Below are 6,049 nucleotides of genomic sequence, written 5' to 3'. Positions count from 1 at the left end.
CTAAAACAGACATTGTCTTTTTGACCTCATACATAGACACAGGAATTTCATTACTTTCAGGCAGCAACTTAGCTAGAAGACCTAATAACTCAGTAAAACTTGTGTCAGACCACCCAAATTTACCTTTTATATTGAACAAGCTAACCAAAGTGCCTAACTTAGTGAAATTTGTGCATCCCGGGTATAAAGGCTTCTCAGCCTGTTCTAGAAGTTCTTTAAATGCTTTAGGATCTGCAGCACAATCCTTATAAGCATCGTTAACCATATCTACCGTGTTACCATTATCGTAGTCCATAAACTTAAACGGAACATCTACTTCTACATTAGGAAGTGGTGTGTCATGGACATCTTCCCCATGCCAACTCCAGGTTGTGTAAGAAACATCAAAACCATGAAAATACAAATGTTCGCGAACAAACTTATGTGTACGAAAGGATAGATTCATTCATTTAGTACACGGACATCTAATGACACTACTACCTTCGGCATTAGCAATAACAAACCTCATAAAATTTTCAACCTCATCTTCATACTCTTTTGCCATTTTACTACAATGCATCCATGACTTATCCATGTTTAGTTTCAATTAGATCTGATCCTGACACATTAATGAGGTAGAATATAAATAAAAAATCAGAATATATTACCAATACATGTATGCAAGGTACAAATTAACAATGACTTAAATACCTTCGCTGCAACATAAACAAATGAAGATGAAAAACATCCAAAAACAAATGAAAAACACATGGAAGAATATATAAACTGAATTTTTCTTGGCACATGCTTATCTATATTTTGTTCTAATATGAATAAGACTCAAGTCCAAAAAATATCATGATCACAGGTTTGGTCCAACAAAGAACACATAGACTATTTGAGATCTATAACATTATATTATTAAAAGAAAACAATTGTAATGATATCGGAATTATATGAAATTTTTATATGTTATATAAAAATTGTAAGCCCCTTTGACAGAGGTGTTCTCTTAATTTTGATCTTATGAAACAATAGCTCAATGATATCGGAATTATATGAAATTTTTATATGTTATATAATCATAGATCTATCTATGTTCTGAAAAGTTTTATCCCAATATATTGAGTATTTTAATTTTAATAAATCACTAAATCTCATATGTTTATGTGTAAATTAAAAGGCAATTTTGATTGGTTTAGTTTAATCTTGTGAGACCCTATTGTAGAGTTGTCTAAATGGCTTCAAATTTTGATATGGAAATAAATTATACACTAAGGCTGAGTTAGATAAAGCCCATTTTGAGTGACCGTACCATATTTCTGGAATAATTGTTGCTGTGTGAGGTAAGCCTTAGCTGGTGTTATGTATGGGTGCCTTATGCCAAATGGATGACTAGGTTGTGCTAGGGAAACACTTGTACGTGGCTTGTTACACCAGCAATGTAAACTGATATAGTCCCCATTCGGGTTGACCAACAGAATATATGTCGCTGGTTTCCCACCTATATACAGTGAATCCCTAAAAATCTATTTATGTTTCAGGCAAGTCACATTCAGTGCACAAACATTTACCTAAGTTTGATCCAGAATTGTACCCACACTATTAACACAATTTCCAAAAACAAACAAAATGCCATCAAAATAGATACAAACTGTTATTAAAAAATATAAATGAAACAGTTAATAATTTAAACCCAACAACAAAGCATTTGGTATAAAATACTGAAGAACCAAATAAACTATTACAAAGAGCAATCACATAAGCATATGGGGTATATACAATAATAGGAAAAATGTTACCTGCCTCGTAAAGCGTGATAAAACTAGATCGATGAACAGAGAATTAAGTGAAGAAACCAAAGTGCATATGATAGAAACATATAAAACATAGTCAAGTCTTTACATATAAGGCAAAGAGAATCAAAACAATGTGTTTAACCAAAGATTTACACTATGAGACAGATAATACCATTAATAAAAAATATTAGAAGAACATGCAGCTTCAATTTTACCCACATATAAAACATAGTCAAGTCTTTACAAATAAGGCAAAGAGAATCAAAACAATGTGTTTAACCAAAGATTTACGCTACGAGACAGATAATACCGTTAATAAAAAATATTAGAAGAACATGCAGCTTCAATTTTACCCACATGGATCTATCTATCCTCTGATATCCAAGACAGATAATACCAAAGATTCCCTAAATGAGAGTTAGGGTTACCTTAAGAACTAGCTTAATTTTGTTTGCTTGGCTGGTGCTCTCTATGCTGCGAAGGCAATGGCGTACGGTTTCAAAATGAAGAGACAATGGATTAATTAGGAAAATTTGAAACAAAGTAAAAGAAATTGACGGTATTGGGAGACAAAGCGAAACTGAAGAGGTTGATGGCTTAAAAGGGGGGAGGCTGAATTTTGTATGACGTCAATGATAGTGTGTGAATGGTAGAAGAGCAGGAAGAATCAGGGGTTTCAGAAAAGGGTTTGTGAACGGCGACACGAAGGAGCAAAAGAAAGAGCACTTAGGGTTAGGGATTTGGATTTCTCACAACGTGAATGTTTAACACTTAGTAAAAAAAAAAACCTTTAGTACTTCAAACGGTAACGTTTTGGTGGCTATTTTTGTTTTATTTTTAAAACACATCTTTTGTTTTTAAATAAAATAATACATTAAATTTGGGTCAAATGTGGTCAAAATCATTTTTCTATCATATTTTTTTGATAGAATAAATTTCTATCACAATTCTATCATAATTTCATGATAACAAATAATCCTATCATAAAACCATCATAATTTATTGATGGAAAATATTTCTATCACAAACCCAACATAAATCTATGATATATTCAAAATTCTATCATAATTCTGTCATAATTTTATGATATACCTATAATCTGTCATAATGTATCTGTCATCTATTGCCTGTTTTCTTGTAGTGGGCGATTGGTAATTCTAAAGAGATAGGGTATTTTAGTAATTTTATAAAATCGAGAGTTGTATGAAAACAAATGATTGTTTTGAGTTTAATTGCATAGCGTTGATTTCATTTTCACATTTACGGATAGTAATTATGTCTCTTTCTTAAATTAAGAGGACCCACGAACGAGAATCAACCCGCAGACGTAGACGACAACCGAGTGTTATCACTGTGAGTGGAATATAAAAAACCTATTTTCATAGTTTATTATGAGGATAGAGCATGTTTATGAATTAAGTATTTTAAATGCTCGAATTAAATGATTTTCTCGAAATGAATTTTATTCACATATTGTTATGTTATTAATAAAAGGTTTGGCTAATGGTTTTCCGCATTGACTTTGAAATAAAGCATGATAGTATTGTAAAGGACAAGAAAAGTATGATTTAAAATATGGTTCAAAGATATATGAATATGAGTATAAAGATTGTTTTAAAAATCATTAAACAGTACCATTTTCCCTCCAGATACAGTAATACATATGAGATGAGAGGCCTTTGGGGCCCGTCTGAACGCACATAGAGGCTTTGCTGTGTGTTTGGGCGCTTTTGCCTTTTGAGGGCATATACATGCAGTATGATGATTACAGATGATACAAATAAGATATAGGTCTTTGGGGCCCGTCTGAGTACACACAGAGGCATTGGGCTGTGTACTCGGGTGCCTTATCCTTTGGACACTAGTTTATACATGCACATGTATGATGCAATATGAGTGCATTTCCCTGTCTACCCGTTGTAGCTTCGAGGCATGACGGTTCCCTGATTGCCCATTTGTCGAGGTTTGCGTGTGAAAAGATTATTCCCCTGGGTACTTGTTTAGTGACAATTTTTAAAATTCAGTATTTGAGAATACAATGTATTATAATTTCCTTGATTTTTATGCGGTATTATATTTTATGTTTATGTTAGTGTATGATTATAATTAAACAATTTTATTCAAGTTTCTTACAGTAATTTAGTAAAATTATTTATTGAAGTGATATAATTATTTTGAAGTAAGTTTTATAATTTCCACACCTGCAAATTATAGAACAAACCCCCATGTCGACTGGTGTACCTGCAAATCTCCTGTGGGGGGGGGGGGATATAATAAAAACGTAGTCAGTATAAAACTCAATGAGCACAGTGAGTGGATAGTAGTTTTTGAATAAAGTTGTTTTGTATTTTTTATGTTTCTTTGAAAAGAATTATATGGTCATCTATATGCATAATAATTTATACATGGGCATTAGCTCATAAAGTCCTTACATTGCAGGTAATGATGAGTAGGGCAAGCTGGCACCAAGTCCCAACCTATACTTAAAAAATTGGAAGTGTTGATCTAATTAAAAAAAAACAAAATCATGTTTCGCAATTTCATTATCCAAACCCAATAATTGTTAAAAAAAATCTTTGTAAATCATAAGAAAATAAGTAATATTTTTAGTATCTAAAAAATTCATATATAACTAGAAAAATTCATATTAATCCTAATGAATAGTGTTTATTAAAATATTATTTTAATTTATTCCAGGTTAAAATAAATTTCTAGTTTTGCTTACCCCTCTTTATATTGAAATATTACGTGGAGGCATGGACCTCCTAATTAATTTATTGAAAAAATCAACCTTGTTGTCAATTGTTGTTGACATAATATTATTTCTTAAATCTTCTTAAATTAATTAAACAAGCCTTTAATTGTTCCATTCAATTCTAGGTTTACATTCAAACTTGGAGACTAAATTTATTAGGTTTGCGTCAGTTCTTGGCGGGGTTCGTATCATGAACTGAAAAGAAACATTATATGCTGGCTTATGTGGACGAATGAGAAACGATTACTTCGTCCGTTAATTTGAATATCTTATTTTGCATTGCGTGAAAATAGCATTTTCTTGAACTTCTAATTTCACTGCTCTTTGGGCTTTCAGGCGAAAACTATAATTACATGTACCTGACTTTGGAAGCAAGGCTAGAGGCAAACTGGAACAACATGATTTTGGAATTTTTACTCAATCTAATCTCCAAGTGGGAGAATGTCAAGAAAGGTGGCTAAATGGCTGCTAAATTCTAGAAGCAGCAATCTTTGAAAGCTCTAGAGTCCACGTACAAGAAAAGTTTTCAAGTATTAACTAGACATAAGAGACTAAACAATGTGAGTTACCAGTTGATCTAAAAGATTTAACTAAAGGAAAGAGTTCAAACAATAATATGTAAGCTCGGATTCTTGATTGGTAATAAGCTAACTGTAGTGCAAAATTTTATCTCTTTGGTTTATAAGATCCAAAAGGTACAGATCCATAATAGGCACATAGAAATTATCGTATCATTATTTATCTGGCTTTTTGCGGTTAATTCTTTCATTTTTTTTATATCACCTCTTTAGCTTCCTACTCTTCAAAATATCCATATTTACTTGAAATCTTATGCAATATTGTTGAGTATGTGCTCACTCTCTTTTCTTTTTTCCCCTATTTTCTATATATAGATAGTCCTTCTCGCCCAAGGCTCCTTATGACCTTGTAGATGATACATGGATCATAGAAAAATTCCCTACTTAGAAGGTGGGTAGGGAAATGAGCAGTTTTGTAAATGGTTAATTGATAATTTCCAGCAACCACTTAACACATAATCAGTTCATTGTTTATGCAAATCAATTAACCGTTATAAAACAAAATGTTTCCTTCACTCAAACAGTCATTCGTTTACCCCAATAGGTAGGTAAAGGTAATAAATCCAAAGGAGTTAATGGATTAAAATCATATACAATCTCAAATGGTGAAAATTTAGTAGGGGGCGAGGGGGGTGTGGCCTTCGCGGGACTCGGAATGGGGTAAATCTTTGCGAGGGGTCTCGGGGTGCCCGGACGGAGGTGCGTACAGAGGCCTGCCCTAAAATAGTGCCCGCAGGTCAAGGGGCCAAAGGCCCCAGGGGCGCCGAGATAGGTGTGCTATAGCCTTGGTGGGGGGCGGGTGGTGTGGCCTCCGCGGGTCTTGGAATGGGACAAGGCTTTGCGAGGGGCCTCGGGTTGCCCGGGGAGAGGTGCGTGCTGAGGCACGCCCAGAAATAGTGCCTGCAGGTCAGGGGGCCAAAGGCCCTAGGGGCGCCAAG

This window comes from Citrus clementina, unplaced genomic scaffold, assembly GCF_000493195.1.
Source record: "Citrus clementina cultivar Clemenules unplaced genomic scaffold, Citrus_clementina_v1.0 scaffold_9, whole genome shotgun sequence".
Taxonomy (NCBI): domain Eukaryota; kingdom Viridiplantae; phylum Streptophyta; class Magnoliopsida; order Sapindales; family Rutaceae; genus Citrus; species Citrus x clementina.
This window is presented reverse-complemented; position numbering follows the sequence as displayed.